Source organism: Aotus nancymaae, unplaced genomic scaffold, assembly GCF_030222135.1.
Source record: "Aotus nancymaae isolate 86718 unplaced genomic scaffold, 86718_ANA_hifiasm-v0.15.2.pri h1tg000059l, whole genome shotgun sequence".
NCBI lineage: Eukaryota > Metazoa > Chordata > Mammalia > Primates > Aotidae > Aotus > Aotus nancymaae.
In genome coordinates this window covers 2,502,541-2,520,777 of record NW_026988473.1, presented here as the reverse complement: position 1 = coordinate 2,520,777, position 18,237 = coordinate 2,502,541, and the positions used below count along the sequence as shown (strand labels likewise).

The 18,237-nt window shown below is 50.8% G+C and overlaps 1 long non-coding RNA gene across 1 annotated transcript in view; it reads right to left on the bottom strand.

Moving 5' to 3' along the window:
• Nucleotides 1–3,026: 3,026 nt before the first annotated feature.
• The window catches only part of LOC105707508 (uncharacterized), a 32,765-nt gene continuing 17,554 nt past the window's right edge, over nucleotides 3,027–18,237 (bottom strand). Inside the window, exons 2-3 of the long non-coding RNA XR_001105090.2 lie at nucleotides 17,968–18,068; nucleotides 3,027–3,203 (exon numbers count right to left, since the gene is read on the bottom strand). This is a non-coding gene — a long non-coding RNA (uncharacterized LOC105707508). The remainder of the gene's footprint in view (nucleotides 3,204–17,967; nucleotides 18,069–18,237) is intronic.

Genomic DNA, 18,237 nt, shown 5'->3' with positions numbered 1-18,237 from the left:
GCAGGGACGCCACCGCCTGGGTCTTTGGTTCTCGTCCTGGTCTGGCTGTTTTCCCATGTACTGCTTCTGTTCTGTGACTGCTCTAGGCATTCCTCCTACTACAAACTACTATATGGTTATGTGGAAGGATTCTATAAATCTGCACTAAATGTGTCGGTACAGCTCCGACTGCAGTATCTATATGATTATATAGAAAGATTATATAGAACTAAGTAGGGCCAGGCGCAGTGGCTCACGCCTGTAATCCCAGCACTTTGGGAGGCCGAGGCGGGTGGATCACGAGGTCAGGAGATGGAGACCATCCTGGTCAACATGGTGAAACCCCGTCTCTACTAAAAATACAAAAAATTAGCTGGGCATGGTGGCGCGTGCCTGTAATCCCAGCTACTCAGGAGGCTGAGGCAGGAGAATTGCCTGAACCCAGGAGGCGGAGGTTGCGGTGAGCCGAGATCGCGCCATTGCACTCCAGCCTGGGTAACAAGAGCGAGACTCCGTCTCAAAAAAAAAAAAAGAACTAAGTATGCTAGATATAAGTACTAAGTATGATTATATAAGCTAGATATATGTAAGCAGTAAGTTATACTTCAGGCACTAACTCTATAAACTAATATATGATTATATATGAAAGATTATATAAAGGAAATAGCTGAGTAATAACACTATAAACTAAGATATTCTTCAGGTACTAATTGTACCTGGGGTCTGGACAGTTCTCCTTCCTCAGTTCCCATGGGGGGATGTTACCCACAGGGTTTTCCACATAGGCCCCTAACTATTTCACCTGCTGCAGCTCGGCCCTATAACCTGAGCTATGAGCCTCCACATTGCTGAGGCAGTCCCCATCTGGAGCTGTTTCTGGTGAAAGTTTGGGGACCGGTGTCAGCAGCTAGTTCTCCTTAAGGATCATGCATATTAGCACAAAATAAATGGTCCAATTTGGCTGGGCACAGTGCCTCGTGCCTGTAATCCCAGCACTTTGGGAGGCTGAGGTGGGTGGATTGCTTAAGGCCAGGAGTTCGAGACCAGCTTGGGCAACATGGTGAAACCGCGTCTCTACAAAAAATACAAAAATTAGCCTGGCTTGGTGGCATGTGCCTGTAGTCTCAGCTACTTGGGAGGCTGAGGCAGGAAAACCGCTTGAACCCAGGAGGCAAAGGTTACAGTGAGCTGAGATAGTGCCACTACACTCCAGCCTGGATGACAGAGTGAGACCCCATCTCAAAAAAAGAAAGAAAGGAAGAAAGGAAGGAAAGAAGGAAGGAATGAGGGAGGGAGGGAAAAAAAGAGAAAAAGAAAGAAAGAAAGAGAAAGAAGAAGAAAAGAAAGAAAAAGAAAAAAAGAAAAGAAAGAAAAAGAAAAAGAAAGAAAGAAAGAAGAAAAAAAGAAAGAAAAGAAAGGAAGAAAATACACGTTCGGTTTTGGAGTTTACAAAGAACTTTGATTAGGTTCACAGTATGGCTGAAGAATATTTGGGTTTGAGTCCAGAGCACATGGGCATAGAGTAGATTAATGCAGCTCTGGTTGCTGGTTCACGATTTGGTTCAGATCAAGCCCCTGAGCGTAAGAAAGTTATTTATTCAGGCCAGAAATGAAGCCATGGGATCATAAGCGCCCTGCTCACCTTGTAGCTTGGCCAGGTGGGTAGATAGTGGGGGCGCTCAGACTGCATCTGATTCAGGACACCCCAAGATCTCTCCTAGGAAATGACTTCCCCCTCAAGCCCCGTCAGGATTTTTTTCATAGACAGAATCTTACTCTGTTGCCCAGGCTGGAGTGCGGTGGTGCAATCATGCCTCACTGCAGCCTCAACTTCCTAGACTCAAGTGATCCTCCCGCCTCAGCCTCCTGAGTAGCTGGGACTACAGGTGCATACCACACCTGGCTAATGCACCTGCAGGGTTCTAAGTGCTACGGAGGAGAGCAGATCATGGGGGGTGGGCTTGTTCACTGAATCGTTTTTCTTTTTTTTTTTTTTAATAGATACAGGGTTTCACCATGTTGGCCAGGTTGGTCTCGAACTGCTGACCTCAGGTGATCCACCCACCTCAGCCTCCCAAAGTGCTGGGATTACAGGCATGAGCCACCGTGCCCGACCTGAATCGGTTTTAATAAGTTCACATTGACTTAAGACTCACTGAGTGGAGCCAGGTGTGGTGGCTCATGCCTGTCATGCCAGCACTTTGGGAGGCCGAGTTGGGTGGATTGCCTGAGGTTAGGAGTTCAAGACCAGCCTGGCCAATATGGTGAAACCCCATCTCTACTAAGAATACAAAAATCAACAGGGCATGGTGGTGGTGGGCGCCTGTAATCCCAGCTACTTGGGAGGCTGAGGCATGAGAATCACTTCAACCCGAGAGGTGGAGGTTGCAGTGAGCTGAGATCACACCATTGCACTCCACCCGGGGCAACAAAGAGAGATTCTGTCTCAAAAAAAAAAAAAAAAAAAGACACACTGAGTGCCCACTGCTGTGCTGAATCATTTTTCACGAAGTATCCCATTTAGTAGTGACAGACGCCAGCGAGCTAGGACCAGGTACACACCCACCTCACAGATAAAGAGGCTGAAGCACAGAGGGTAGGTCAAATGCTCATGACCTCAGCAAGTATCAGGGCCAAGGTTTAAGCCCAGGACGGTCTGACTCCCAAATCTGAGCTGTCAGCTATTACGCTGGACCCCCGTCCTGAGTCACCTCTCCCCTAAACCCCCAGCCCTGGACACACACACCCCTGGACCTCTTCCCTGGACCCCCAGCCTGGACGCCTGCTTTGTACCAGAATTTCCAGAGTCCAAGGAGCTCACACTTTGTAGAGACAAGAAGGCCTAGAACTGTCTTTCAGGGATTGGGAGGAACATGGTGGGTGCAAGGCTGTAAAGACCAGGCGGTGTGCCCCAGACACCAGCAGAGCTACAGCTCACAAGAGGGCCCGCTGGCTGTCAAAATACAAAGGAGGCTAAGCAACACCTGAGGACCTGGCAGAAGAGGTGGGCAGTGGGACTTACTGGGTTCCCACCCCGTGACAGATGCTTGATTGACAAGATGCCTTTATTAGACCCATTTCAGAGAAGAAAACACGGCTCAGAGCAGAAGAGTGGTCTGTGCAGGGTCATGTGGCCAGAGGTAGGGCTGGAGTTCAGCTCAGCTTCTCATTGCACTTCACTGAGGACGCCTGCTGGGAGGTCAAGGTCAGGGAGGAACCGAGCTCTGTGGGCAAAGGAGAAACAGGATGAACCCAGGGAGCAGATCCAGAGGTGTGCAGAAGCTGGGGAGAGGCATCTGGGGCTACCACATGAGAGGAGTGAAGTGGGCACCTGCCTGCTGTGCAGGGGAGGGAGTTCCTGGGAGAGATGGAGTGGGACTCCGGAGCACGCACGTGGGACTTTCCTTCCCTGCCGAGGGCTGCCCTCCTCTCCTTCTTTGAGAGCTCATCAGCACCTGAAATGGTCCTGTCGGTCTCCCCACGGTCATGCCAGGTCTCTCAGAGCACAGGCTGGGCTTGTTGAAATCCCATGTGCTGGCCAGATGCGGTGGTTCAGGCCTGTAATCTCAGCAATTTGGGAGGCTGATGTGGGTGGATCACCTGAGGTCAGGAGTTCAAGAGCAGCCTGGCCAACATGGGGAAATGCTGTCTCTACTAAAAGTACAAAAAAATTAGCAGGACATGGTGGTGGGCACCTATAGTCCCAGCTACTTGGGAGGCTGAGGCAAGAGAATCACTTGAACCCCAGAAGCAGAGGTTGCCAAGATCGAGGCATTGCACTCCAGCCTGAGCAACAAGAACAAAACTCCATCTCAAAAAACAAAAGAAAGAAACAAGCCACCACAAATCAAGGTTTGGTGACTTCGGGACTGAGAGCTGTAACACCAAGGGTGGACTTTGGGAAGGGTGGGGACTTTGAGAGGGAGGGAAGAATGCAGGCCTCTCTCACCTGGGGTGGAGTGGGGAATGCGGGGAGGGCAAGCACTTCTCTCTGACTCCGCACTGGGAGAGGCGGGGATCTGAATCGGGTGGCTACTTTCTCCCTCTGGCCTCTCTCCCTCTGCCCAGCCTGTGTTTCAGCCCCATACTGCCTAGTCCGCCACACATAGCTCTCCAATGTGTCCAAGGAGGGCATGGGGTGGGGGGTCCTTGGAGACGCCTGTGAGGAGCCAGAGTTATTACTATTCTCCTCCTCCTTCTCCCCCTAACAATCCCCTCTTTCAATTCCTCACAACCCGGCCTGGCAGGGCAGGCAGGGCCAGACGAGTGGGAGCTGGGGAAGGCCCAGCCCGGAGGCCAGCCCGAGCCAAGAGCCACAAACCACCGTCTTCCTTTCCCCACGCTGCCTCTGCCCAGCCTTGGGGTTGTCTGCTGGGAAGACAGAGGGCAGGGGTGGGGACCTCAAGTCATCTCCTCCAGGACAGGCAACTCCCTGACACTCTCAGGGCAGGGAGGAGGGCAGGGCGCACACTGTATGAGTCACAGAGCTTCCCTCTCCCCTGTGCCCCAGCAGCACTCTGGGCCCCTGCCTGGACATAGGGAGAGCATGGTGGCTAGCAGATCACCCCACTCCAGGCCACCCTCTTTGCTCTCCAGCGTCTTTTTCCTCCTGGGAGCTCGTCCTTCGGAGGATAAGCACTCGCAGCCCCCAGGAAGTCATCGCTCAGCTGCTGGCCAGGAAACCAACAAAGCATATGGCCAGGCTGAGGGCAGTGGGCGTCAAAAGAGTGGAACGGCTGGCCAGGTACGGTGCCTCACACCTGTAATCCCAGCACTTTGGGCGGATCACAAGGTCAAGAGATTGAGACCATCCTGGCTAACACGGTGAAACCCCATCTCTACTAAAAATACAAAAATTAGCCGGACGTGGTGGTGCACGCCCGTAATCCCAGCTACTCAGGAGGCTGAGGCAGGAGAATCACTTGAACCTGGGAGGCAGATGTTGCAGTGATCTGAGATTGTGCCACTGCACTACAGCCTGGGCGACAGAGTGAGACTCCATCTCAAAAAAAAAAAAAAAAAAGAGGAATGGCTGACCACCCATCCCTGCATTCGAGGACTTAATTTCCATGGTAATGCTGCTGACTAATAGGTCAGATTGTGACAAGAAGGGGACTTTCCTAGGTTCAAATCCTGGCTCTGCAACTTACCAGCTGTGTGATCTTGAAGGAGACACTAGGGCTTTCTTATGAGTCAGTTTCCTTATTTGTCAAATGTGGGTATGAGTAGTTCTGACCTCCTAGACTGGTTGGATTCAATAAGCAAAGAGTGCTTATTCACTCCCTCGGTGGTAACTCCTAACTAGATTTATTAAGTATGAAATGAGGATAATTGTTTACTGTGCAGGGTTGTTGAAGGGCCTTCGAAGCAGAAACAAGCATGTAAGTGTTTGATGCTGGCCCCCTCTTCCCAATCTGGGTCACCAAGCCTGGGAGGAGAAGAGAGGGAAGCCTCATGGAGGAGATGGAATGGAACATGAGGCCAACCGCTGTTTGCAGGCCTGCAGGAGGGGGCTGGACCTTCAGCAGAGCCAAGGAGGACGGGGCTGGAATTTCCTCCAGGGCTCCTGTTTGCACAGGACACACTGAACTGAGCAGTGCTCAGCCCAGGGCTGACAATATTAATACGTCTGATTAGGAAATACGTTGTATCAGCTTCTACCAAAAATTTTTTCTTTTCCTTTTTTTATTTTTTGAGATAGTTTCTCTTAAAAATTTTTTTTTTTCTTTTTGAGCCAGGTCCCACTCTGTCATCCAGGCTAGGGTGCAGTGGCACAGTACCTGCTCACTACAGCCTCAACCTCCTGGGCTCAAGTGATCCTCCAGCCTTAGCCTCCCAAGTAGCTGGGATCACAAGCCCATGCCTTTGAGATGGAGTCTTGCTCTGTTGCCCAGGCTAGAGTGCAGTACCAAGATCTCGGCGCACTGCAACCTCTGCCTCCCGGGTTCAAGTGATTCTCCTGCCTCAGCCTCCCAAGTAGCTAGGATTACAGGGGCCCACCACCATGCCCAGCTGATTTTTCTATTTTAGTAGAGACGAGGTTCACCATTTGGCCAAGATGGTCTCGAACTCCTGACCTTGTGATTTGCCTGCCTCTGCCTCACAGAATGCTGGGATTACAGGCGTAAGCCACCAAGCCTGGCCTAAGTTTTTAATTTTTTTGTAGAGACAAAGTCTCACTATGTTGCCAAGGCTGGTAGATTTTTTTAAAAATTAGTGGAATAGAAAAAAATAAGATAAAGGGCAGGATCAAAAGCAGTGAGTGACGGAGTTGGGTGCTTGGACACAGGACCCCAACTCTCAGCCTCAGCTCCTGGCCTCCCCTGGGCATTGTCCAGGTGCTGGACCTCGACCAGCAGAGGGCAGCAGGGCCCAAGGAGAGGCGCCTTCCCCACTCCCCGAGAGGCCCACGGGGCAGGTGTGGCAATCTGCCCTATTGCTCCTGCCTGGGGCATGTTTAGCAACACATCACTGCCACCTGCCACCACCCACTGAGCCCTGCCTGCCTTACCAACACTTTATAGAAGAAAAACTGGGGCTCAGAGTGGCTGTGTAAGTTGACTATTCAGTTGGTCTAGGCAGACCCAAAAGAGAATCGTGCTGTCCTGAATCAGTTATGGTTCTAAAGTCAGAGAGACGTGGCTTTCAATCCCCACCCTGCACCTGCCAACTGGCGGAATTCTAGTCAAGCATCAGGCAGGCGGGGCTGGAGTGAGATCAAACGTGGGAAGTGCGATAATAGAGCTGCTGCTCTCTCCTGACCTCACCCCAGAATTTGCAACACAGTTCAGGGAGATGATCAAAATACTTAAGAGTGTTAAGGAACCCCGAGAGTGATCCCAGAAAGTGAGGTGCTGTGGGCAGGCACGAGGGGCACGCCCCACTGCATACGCCAGAACAACCCTGGAGCACTGCCTGAGAAGGGGAGGAGCTGGAGGACCCTGTGGGGCAGGCTGGCTGGCTGGCAGGGCTTTCCTGTTGGAGAACAAACCCAGGCAGAGACCCAGCCCCGATGTGGGGCGCTGGGAAAGGTTTCAGAGCTCTGAACTCCTCCTTGTCCTTCCAACAGCGAAAGGCTGCCGCCTCCACAGGGCTAAGAGGTGACAGACACCTCTCAGGGGCTTCTGTCTGGCCCGGCCCAGCCACTTCAGACACCTCCAACTCTCCAGTTTTTTTCACTTCCCCACCCCAACACCTCCGTTAAGAATCAAAAAAGAAATGGCCTGATAAAGAATTTTTTTTTTTATCAACAGAATCTCACTCTGTCACCCAGGGTGGAGTGCATTGGTGCTATCCTAGCTCATTGTAACCTCAAGCTCCTGAGCTCCAGTGATCCTCCTGCCTCAGTCTCCCGAGTAGCTGGGACGACAGGTGTGTGCCAACACACCTGGCTATTTATTTATTGAGACGGAATCTCGCTCTGTCACCCAGGCTGGAGTGCAATGGCTTGATCTTGGCTCACTGCAACCTCCGCCTCCCAGGTTCAAGTGATTCTCCTGCCTCAGCCTCCCCAGTAGCTGGGATTACAGGCGCCTGCCACCATGCCCTGCTAATTTTTGTATTTTTAGTAGAGATGGGATTTCACTGTCTTGGTCGGGCTGGTTTCAAACTCCTGACCTCAGGTGATCCACCTGCCTTGGCCTCCCAAAGTGCGGTGTCTGGCATAAGTCTGCTGGGATGACAGGCATGAGCCACTGTGCCCAGCTTATTTTTATTTATTTATTTATTTATTTATTTATTTATTCTGAGCTAGAGTCTCACTCTGTCACCCAGGCTGGTGTGCAGTGGCGTGATCTTGGCTAACTGCAACCTCCACCTGCCAGGTTCAAGCAATTCTCCTGCCCCAGCCTCCCAAGTAGCTGGAACTACAGGTGTGTATCACCATGTCCAGCTAATTTTTTGTATTTTTTTAGTAGACACAGGTCTTCACCATGCTGGCCAGTTGGCTGGTCTCAAACCTCTGGCCTCGAGTTGATCCACCCACCTCAGCCTCCCAAAGTGCTGGGATTACAGGTATGAGCCACTGCTCACAACCTATTTTTTATTTTTTGTAGAGATGGAGTCTCACTATGTTGCCCAACCTGATCTCAAACTCTTAGGTTCAAGTGATCCTTTTGTCTTGGCCTCCCGAAGGGCTGGGATTACAGGCGTGAGCTACTGCACCTGGCCAAGAATTTTTTTCTTTTTTTTTGAGCCTGAGTCTGTCCCTGTTGCCCAGGCTGGAGTGCAGTGGCACAATCTCGGCTCACTGCAACCTCTGCCTCCTGGGTTCAAGTGATTCTCCTGCCTCAGCCTCCCTAGTAGCTGGGATAACAGGAGCCTGCCACCACGCCCGGCTAATTTTTTGTATTTTTAGTAGCAACAGAGTTTCACCATTTTGGCCAGGCTGGTCTCGAACTCCTGACTTCAGGTGATTCACCCGCCTCAGCCTCTCAAAGTGCTAGGATTACAGGCATGAGCTACCGGCCCAGCCTGCCAAGAATATTTTATACCATTGCCCCTCATCACATCCCCTAGGACAATCTCCCTGAAAGTTCCCAATCCCCTTACCTACATCCTCCCCTCCCCCCCGCCCTCAGGCCCACCATCCAGGAGATAGTCAGATCACTCTGATCACATCTTGGAGGGTCTCAGCAGAGTCTAGGCACAGCCTTCACCCTAGGGCATTAACACAGCACCAAGTGCATTGTTAAATTGTATTTAACAATGGCCCCAGGGCACAGTGATGCTGCCAATTCTGATGGCCAAAGAGAAACTGTAGAGAGCTTCCTTTCACTGAAAAGGTGAAAGTTCCCAACTTAAGGAAAGAAAAAAGATTGAATGCTGAAGCTGCTAAGATTTGTGGTAAAAATGAATCTCCTATGTGAAATTGTGAAGGAAAAAAAAGTCTGTGCCAGTTTTGCTACTGCACCTCAAACTGCAAAAGTTATGGCCGCCCTGCACAGTAAGTGCTTAGTTAAGATCAAAATGGCATTGACTGGGCGTGGTAGCTCACACCTGTAATTCCAGGACTTTGGGAGGCCAAGGCGGGTGGATCACTTGAGGTAAGGAATTTGAGACCAGCCTGACCAACATGGCGAAAACCCATCTCTAATAAAAATACAAAATTAGCCAGGTGTGGTGTTGCATACCTGTAATTCCAGCTACTTGGGAGGCTGAGACAGAAGAACTGCTTGAACCTGGGAGGTGGAGGCTGCAGTGAGCCAAAATCGCCACATTGCACCCCAGACTGGGCAACAACAGCAAAAAACTCCATCTCAAAACAAAACAAACAAACAAACAAACAAAAAAACAAAGAACCAATGAAAGAACAAAAGAAAGAAAGAAAAAAGAAAAGGTGTTGGTCGGGCACAGTGGTTCACACCTGTAATCCCAGCACTTTGAGAAGCCGAAGTGGGGAGGTGGATCACCTAAGGTCAGGAGTTTGAGACCAGCCTGGCTAACATGGTGAAGCCCCATCTCTACTAAAAATACAAAAATTAGCTGAATGCTGGTAAGTACCAGGAAGGAAAAAATTTAAAAATGAAAAAAAGTTAGCTGGACGTGGTGGCGCGCACCTGTAGTCCCAGCTACTCAGGAGGCTGAGGCAGAATTGCTTGAACCCGGGAGGCGGAGGCTGCAGTGAGCCGAGATTGTGCCACTGCACTCCAGCCTGGTGCCTGGTGACAGAGCAAGACTCTGTCCCCCCCCCCCAAAAAAAAAAAAAAAAAGAGGCTGAGGCAGGAGAATCACTTGAACCCGAGAGGCGGAGATTACAGTGAGCTGAGATGGCGCCACTGCACTCCAGTCTAGGTGACAGAGGGAGACTCTGTCTTAAAAAAAAAGGGAGGAGGGGGCCAGGCACAGTGGCCCACGCCTGTAATCCCAGCACTTTGGGAGGCCAAGGGAGGTGGATCACGAGGTCAGGAGTTTAAGACCAGCCTGGCCAACATGGTGAAACCCAGTCTCTACTAAAAATACAAAAATTGGGCCGGGCGTGGTGGCTCATGCCTGTAATCCAGGCACTTTGGAGGCCAAGGTGGGTGGATCACCTGAGGTCAGGAGTTCAAGACCAGCCTGACCAACATGGTGAAACCCCATCTTAAAAAAAAGAAAAAAAATTAGCCAGGCATGGTGGGGCATGCCTGTAATCCCAGCTAATTGGGAGGCTGAGGCAGGAAAAGCCTTGAACCTGGGAGGCAGAGGGTGCAGTGAGCCAAGATTGTGCCATTGCACTCCAGCCTGGGTGATGAGAGCAAAACTCCATCTTAAAAAAACAAAACAAACAAACAAAGAAAAACTTAAGGAAATAAGAATAAAGTAAAACCTTTTTTTTTTTTTTTTGAGACAGAGTTTTGCTCTTGTTACCCAGGCTGGAGTGCAATGGCGTGATCTCAGCTCACCGCAACCTCCACCTCCTGGGTTCAGGGCAATTCTTCCTGCCTCAGCCTCCTGAGTAGCTGGGATGACAGGCATGCGCCACCATGCCCAGCTAATTTTTTGTATTTTTAGTAGAGACAGGGTTTCACCATGTTGACCAGGATGGTCTCGATCTCTTGACCTCGTGATCCACCCGTCTCGGCCTCCCAAAGTGCTAGGATTACAAGCGTAAGCCACCGCACCCGGCCAAATCTTTTTTTTTTTAAGTTCTGGGATACATATTCAGAACGTGCAGATTTGTTACATAGGTATACATGTGCCATGGTGGTTTGCTGCACCTATCAACCTGTCGTCTAGGTGTTAAGCCCCACATGCATTAGGTATTTGTCCTAATGCTCTCCCTCCTCTTGTCCCCCAGCCCCCGACAGGCCCTGGTGTCTGAAGTTCCCTTCCCTATGTCATGTGTTCTCCTTGTCCAACTCACACTTAGGCGTCAGAACATGCGATGTTTGGTTTTCTGTTCCTGTATTAGTTTGTAAAGTATGGTCTTTAATTAAAAATAATATATCAATATTGTAAGTATCATTACTTTTTTTTTTTTTTTGAGATGGAATCTCACCCTGTCACCCAGGCTGGAGTGCAGTGGCATGATCTCAGCTCACTACAACCTCTGCCTCCCAGTTCAAGCGATTATCCTGCCTCAGCTGCCCAATAGCTGAGACTACAGGCGCATGTCACCACAGATGGCTAAATTTTTTTTTGTATTTTTAATCGAGATAGGGTTTCACCATGTTAGCCAGGATGGTCTGGATCTCCTGACCTCCTGATCCACCCGCTTCAGCCTCCCAAAGTGCTGGGATTACAGGCATGAGCCACCACGCCAGGCCTGTTTTTTTGTTTTTTGGTTATTTTTTTTTAGAGACAGGGTCTCACTATGTTGCCCAGGCTGGAGTGCAGTTGGCTATTCACAGGCACTGAATAGCCAACTGCACTCTGATCAGCACACGAGTTTTGACCTGTTCCATTTCTGACCTGGGCCGGTTCACCCCTCCTTAGGCAACCTGGTGGTACCCTGCTCCCGGGAGGTCCCCATATTGATGCCGAACTTAGTGGGGACACCCGATCCACATAGCGCACTACAGTCCAGAATTCTTGGACTCAAGTGATCCTCCAGACTCAGCCTCCTGAGTAGTTGGGACTACAGGCACGCACCACTGGCCCGGTGCGCCAGGCCTGTTTTTTTTTTTTTTTTTGGACAGAGTCTCACTCTGTCCCCCAGGCTGGAGTAGAGTGGTGCAATCTAGGCTCATGGCAAGCTCCGCCTCCCAGGTTCCAGCAATTCTCCTGCCTCAGACTCTTGAGTATCTGGGATTATAGGTGTGCACCACCACGCCCAGCTAATTTTTTGTATTTTTAGTAGAGACAGGATTTCACCATGTTGGCCAGGCTGGTCTAGAACTCCTGAGCTCAAGTGATTTGCCTGCCTTGACCTCCCAAAGTGCTGGGATTACTGGCATGAGCCCTTGCACCCAGCCAGGTACCATTACTTGTAACATACATACCACAGTAATCTGAGATATTAATAATAGGGGAAACTGGGTGCAGGGCTATATAGAAACATACTTTTTCCTATAAATCTAAAACTGTTCTAAAGTAAAATGGTTATTTAAAAAATCAAAGTGGTCACCAGAAATTATAATAGTAGTCAGGTGAAAACCTGAGAGTAGGTTGGAAGTCCTAGGACTTCCTTTAGTACCCTTTTTAGGTTGTCTTATCTATGCTGGGGTGGATCCATTAATCTTTCAGCACTGAGAGCCTCTAAAGGCCCTAATCTGTTAGGGCCTGAGTTGAGTCCTTGAGCACCTGTTCCCGCCTGCTGCACTGCCCTGGCTGGTTGGGCCGCCTGAGGCCTGCCTCTACTGGTACCTAGATGGCATACTGGCTGAGGGTAGGTCCAAGACCCAGTGGTGACCCGTATGCCTACCTCAGTGCAGAGCAGTGTTCAATAAATGGATGTGTGCAGCGCGAGACGTGAACTGCCCCAATTCCAGGCAAGACCTATAGGACGGGTGCAACGCACAGCTACTCGTGAATTCTAGTCCAGGGTGGAGCGGCAACCCAAGGGAGACCCTCCCACTTGAACCTGGGGAAGCCTGAGGTTTAAACAAACCTCAGCTGGCAGCTGACAACAGAAATGTAAACAGACAGAAGTAGTGGCGTGCACCTGGAATTCCAGCACTTTGGGATGCTGAGGCGGGTGGATCACTTGAGGTCAGGAGTTCGAGACCAGCCTGGGCAACATGGTGAAATAAAAATACAAAATTAGCGGGATATGGTGGCGTGCACCTGTAATCCCACCTACTAGGGAGACTGAGGGAGAAGAATCACCTCAGAAGGTGGAGGTTGCAGTAAGCCAAGATCATGCCACTGCACTCCAGCCTGGGCAACAGAGCAAGACTCTGTCTCAAAAATAAATAAGTAAGTAAGTAAATAAATAAATAAAAACAGCCCCTGATAGGTTTGCTCACACATTTTCCCTCCTGGTGTCTGTTCACTCAAGTTTCCTTTGCCCATCCATCCTTTGTCTCTGGGCTGTGGGCAAAGCAGCTCCCAGGGCTTCTCCAAGCTCACTGGCCCTTCTTCCTACCTCCAAACCAGCTGCATCAGCAAAAGAGATTAAGCCAGGTATTAAAAGCCTGCCAGGGGGCGGGGCAGGGGGGAGCAGGGATTGCCAGGCCAGCGTGCTAGAGGCCCAGGTACCTGCAGGGACACCAGGCACAGCTGCCCACCAGCCAGAAAAGCCTCTGTTCCCCTCCACATACCCAAAACCTGACCTTCCATATGCCTCTGGCTGAAGTTTGCTCCAGTCCAGCATCACAGGGCAGTGATCTGTGGTCAGCTGTGCATGGGGCTGGGCAGCGATGGTACGGTTGTGGCGGAAGTGAGGGAAGGATTTGAGGCTGAGCCAGGTGAGGGAACACTGGAGAATCTTCCCAGCTGGGCTGGTCGTGGAGCAGGAGTGACAGCAGTGGTGGGATGTGCAGGATGGGCTGGAGGGAACTGCAGACCTGTTTGGCTCCAGCACCCGCTCAGGGTGAAGACAAGCAGGGTTCAGGATGAAGACCCCTCACCTAAGCAGCAAGGGCTGAGCCTGCCCCTCTCCCTGTCCTGTCCCCTGAAGCTGCTAGTCAGCTGCAGTTGAGGATGGGGCAAAAACTGTCCTCTCCAGAGAAGTGCTCACACTGCAGGAGACATGCTGGGGGCTCAGGGGAGAATGGGGACACTTGTCCCTCATGAGTAACTAGGGAGCAGTAACTAGGGAGTAGCCTTCCTGCAGCAGGGCCACCCTCTGCTCCCTGCTTCTTGGCTGCCACCTCTGCATGGCCCTGGCCCATACAGGTGTGACCTGTGAGGAGGTTAAAGGAAAGGTATTAGCCCCTGCCTGGTGCTCTCTCTCTGAAGTGCACCTGTAGTCCCAGCTCCTCAAGAGGTTCATCTGAGACCAAGAGTTTGAAGCTATAGTGAGCTACGGTCATTCCACTGCACTCCAGCCTGAGTGACAAAATGAGACCTTTTCTCTAAAAAAAAAAAAAAAAGGCTGGGCACAGTGGCTCATGCCTGTAATCTCAACACTTTGGGAGGCCGAGGCAAGCAGATCACCTGAGGTTGGGAGTTCAAGATCAGCCTGACCAACGTGGAGAAACCCTATCTCTACTAAAAATATAAAATTGTCTGGGCATGGTGGCGCATGTCTGTAATCCCAGTTACTCTGGAGGCTGAGGCAGGAGAATCGCCTGAACTGGGAGGCAGAGGTTGCGGTGAGCCGAGATCGTGCCATTGCACTCCAGCCTGGGCAACAAGAGTGAAACTCTGTCTCAAAAAAAAAGAAAAAGAAAAGAAAAGATTAGAAAAAAGGGGAAAAAAGGGGGGCACATTGGCTGAGCGTGGTGGCTCATTCCTGTAATCCCAGCACTTTGGGAAGCTGAGGAGAGCAGATCACCTGAGGCCAGGAGTTCAAGACCAGCATGGCCAACATGGTGAAACTCTGTCTCTACTAAAGATACAAAAATTAGCCAGGGGTCATGGCAGGTGCCTGTAATCCCAGATATTGGGGAGGCTGAGGCAGGAGAATCACTTGAACCTGGGAGGCAGAGGTTGCAGTGAGTGGAAATTGTGCCACTGCACTCCAGTCTGGGTGACAGAGCGAAACTCTGTCTCAAAAGTAATAATAGTAAATAAAGGGCACCTCTGGCTTTAGTTGGAGACCAGGCTGGCCTGGCTGCTGCGGGGGCCCCATGCGAGCAGGGAGGCCAGGCCAGCAGACTGCTACTGGGGGCCTCCACTCACCTGCCTTCTTCCTTCCCAACTCTGCCTTAGAGCCCAACAGGCTGCCTCCCAGCAGGCTGGCTCCTGCAGTGGGCTGTGGCACAGGAGGTTTTCCTTCCAGCTGACTTTCCTTACCACATCTGCAAACTCAATGCCCACGATCCCTAGAAAGCCTTGGTAAAGGATGTCACTAAGTCTGACATTCTCTCAAACTGACCCATTTTTTTTTCTGGTGCCTACCATGCCCTACCCTAGTTCTCTCAGAGTACCCAAAGAACTCTCCACTGCCCTCTGTAGCTCTGGATGTGGTGCCTGCCATGGGCTCTTGGCAGTCCCAATTCTGTGTCTCTGCCCAGAGGTTGCTCAGGCCACTGACTCTGCACATGTGGGGCAGTGAGTATGCCAGGGAGCTGACAGCCTCTGGAAGGAGCCCACAACCAATGGCAGGTGGCAGCAGGTGGGTAAGGAAAATGTTGAGACCCATTCTACACTGTCTCCCAGAGGCGTCCGGCCAGACAGCACCAGCAGCCACCGTGGTAGCTTGCTTGACGATGCACCCTCCATTGGCTCTCTTTCCGCCCTTGTCTTACTTTTCCACTCCTCTGTCAGTATTTCCTAGGGCCATTTCCCAAATAAACTTTTTGCACTTGAATCCTCACCTCAGGGTTTGCTTCTGGGTGAATTCAAAGTAAGACACACTGGACCAGGTAGAGTGGCTCATGCCTGTAATCCCAGCACTTTGGGAGGCTGAGGCAGGTGGATCACCTGAAGTCAGGAGTTTGAGACCAGCCTGGCCAACATGGCAAAACCCTGTCTCTACTAAAAATACAAAGATTTGCAAGGCATGGTGGTGGGCACCTGTAATCCCACCTATTCGTGAAGCTGAGGCAGGAGAATTGCTTGAACCTGGGAGGCGGATGTTGCAGTGAACAGAGATCAAACCACTGCACTCCAGCCTAAGCAACAGAGCAAGACAGCATCTCAAAAAACAACAACAACAACAACAACAAAACAAAAACCCGACAACAAAAAAACAAAGTAAGACACACACTCACTTGCCTACATTAAGAGCCGGTCTGGGCAGGGCACAGTGGCTCATGCTTGTAATCCCAGCATTTTGGGAGGGCAAGGTAGGTGGATCACTTGAGCTCAGGAGTTGGAAACCAGCCTGGACAACATGGCAAAACCCCGTCTCTACAAAAAATATAAAAATTAGCCAGCCGTGGTGGCATATGCCTGTAATCCCAGCTACTCGGGAGGCTGAGGCAGAAGAATCTCTTGAACCCAGGAGGCAGCAGAGGTCGCAGTGAGCCGAGATAGTGCTATTGCACTCTAGCCTGGGCAACAGAGCAAGACTCCAACTCAAAAAAAAAAAAACTTAGCCAGGCATGGTGGCATGCCTGTGGTCTCAGCCACTATTCAGGAGGTTGAGGTGGGAGGATTGCTTGAGCCCAAGAGACAGAGGTTGCAGTGAGTCAAGATGGTGCCATTACACTCCAACCTGGGTGGCAGAGCAAGACCTTGTCTCAAAAAAAAAGAGCAGAGTCTGTTTTATTTGTTTTCTTTTCTTTTCTTTCTTTCTTTCTTTTTTCTTTTCTTTCTTCCTTCCTCTTTCTTTCTTTGACAAAGTCTTGCTCTGTCGCCCAGGCTGGAGTGCAGTGGTGCAATCTTGGCTCACTGCAACCTCTGTCTCCCGGGTTCAAGTGATTCTCCTGCCTCAGCCTCCTGAGTAGCTGGGACTACAGGGGTGTGCCATCATGCCCGGCTAATTTTTTGTATTTTTAGTAGAAACGGGGTTTCACTGTGTTGGCCAGGATGGTCTCAATCTCCTGACTTCATGATCTGCCCGCCTTGGCCTCCGAAAGTGCTGAGATTATAGGTGTGAACCACCATGCCTGGCCTAACAGGAATGAACTGAGTTAGAGTTCTTGGTTGCAAGCAACAGAAACTAACTCCAGCTAATCAAAACAGAGAAGAATGTAACTGAAGCACGTGTGTGTCTATGTATGTATCTGTCAGGGTGAAGGTGGGTCTCAGAATTGATTGGGGGCGGCCGGGCGCGGTGGCTCATATATGTAATTCCAGCACTTTGGGAGGCCACTGTGGGCAGATCATGAGGTCAGGAGTTACCCTGTCTCTACAAAAAATACAAAAATTATCTGGGTAAGGTGGCCGACAACTGTAATCCCAGCTACTCGGGAGGCTGAGGCAGAAGAATTCCTTCAACCCAGGAGGCAGAGGTTGTAGTGAGCCAAGATTGTGCCACTGCACTCCAGCCTGGGCAACAAGAGTGAAACACCATCTCAAAAAAAAAAAAAAAGAAAAAAAGAAAAGAATTGACTGGGGGCTGGAGGACCAGGTTTGGGATGGGCAGAAAGCCAGGGAGTCCTGTAGCCCCACCTGGAAATGACTTATTGGAATAGACAGTCAGCCAGGTGGAAATGATGTCCATTTGTCCCCACTTTCTCAGGCTACCTGCTCAGGAGTCAGCATGCCAAAAGAGGAGGTCTGCTGGGCCAAACTGAATTTGACCCAGCTACACCCTGTCAGGAGAAGGAAGATGTTTCTACTCTCCCCAGGACCACCCAGGGAGCATCTTCAAGGGAGCCTGGTGTGGTGGCGGGCACTTGTAGTCCCAGCCACTCGGGAAGCTGAGGCAGCAAAATTGCTTGAACCCGGGAGGTGGAGGTTGCAGTGAGCTGAGATCATGCCACTGCACTCCAGCCTGGGTGACAGAGCGAGACTCTATCTCAAAAAAACAAACAAAAAAAGCACACAAGCAATCATGCAGTAATTGCCAGGCTGGGTGGATGAATTTTGGGGGCTGTGGGAATTCACAAGGGGCCGCAAAGAAGGCCTATGCATGCATTTGGAGGCAGAGGAGGGAGCAGGGAGGAGAGCGTGTAGCCAGCAGCTGTTTGAAGGGGAGGACAGCATAGACCTCCTTTCACACAGGAGGGTGCAGGGGAATCTCCAACAGCGAAGTCACTGGCCAGGTGGGGGGAAAGTTCAGGGCCGCAGCAGCCACAGAACAGCCACAGGAGACAAACCCACAGAGAAGACATATGAAGTTCTGACAATAAATGATGGCCTCAAGGGAGAGCAGAGCAGTGGGCTGAGGATTAGGCCTTGTGGAAAGCCCAAGGATAGGGGTGGGAGAGAGGGGAAGAGGGTGAGGCCTGCACGAGGCAGAAACTCCTGTTTGTCAGCCTGGGCCACTGTGGCCTGTTCGGGACTCTACTCTCTCCTTCCTGTGTAGGGCACCTGTGTGCAGTGCCTGGACCTGTCTTGGTTCTCACTCACCTCTGGCATAATCGGTGTTCACAGAAAGCTGGTTTCCTGTGAGCGTTCGTGATGCTTCCCGAATTCACCCACTTCTCTCTCCACTTCTGTGGGGTAGAAGACTGTAGACAGAAAGTAGGAAGTTTAAAAAAGGAAAGAAAACAAGAAAGAAAGAAGGCCAGGCATGGTGGTTCATGCCTGTAATCCCAGGACTTTGTTTTGTTTTGTTTTGAGATGGAGTCTCACTCTGTCACCCACTCTGGAGTTCAGTGGCACAATCTCAGCTCACTG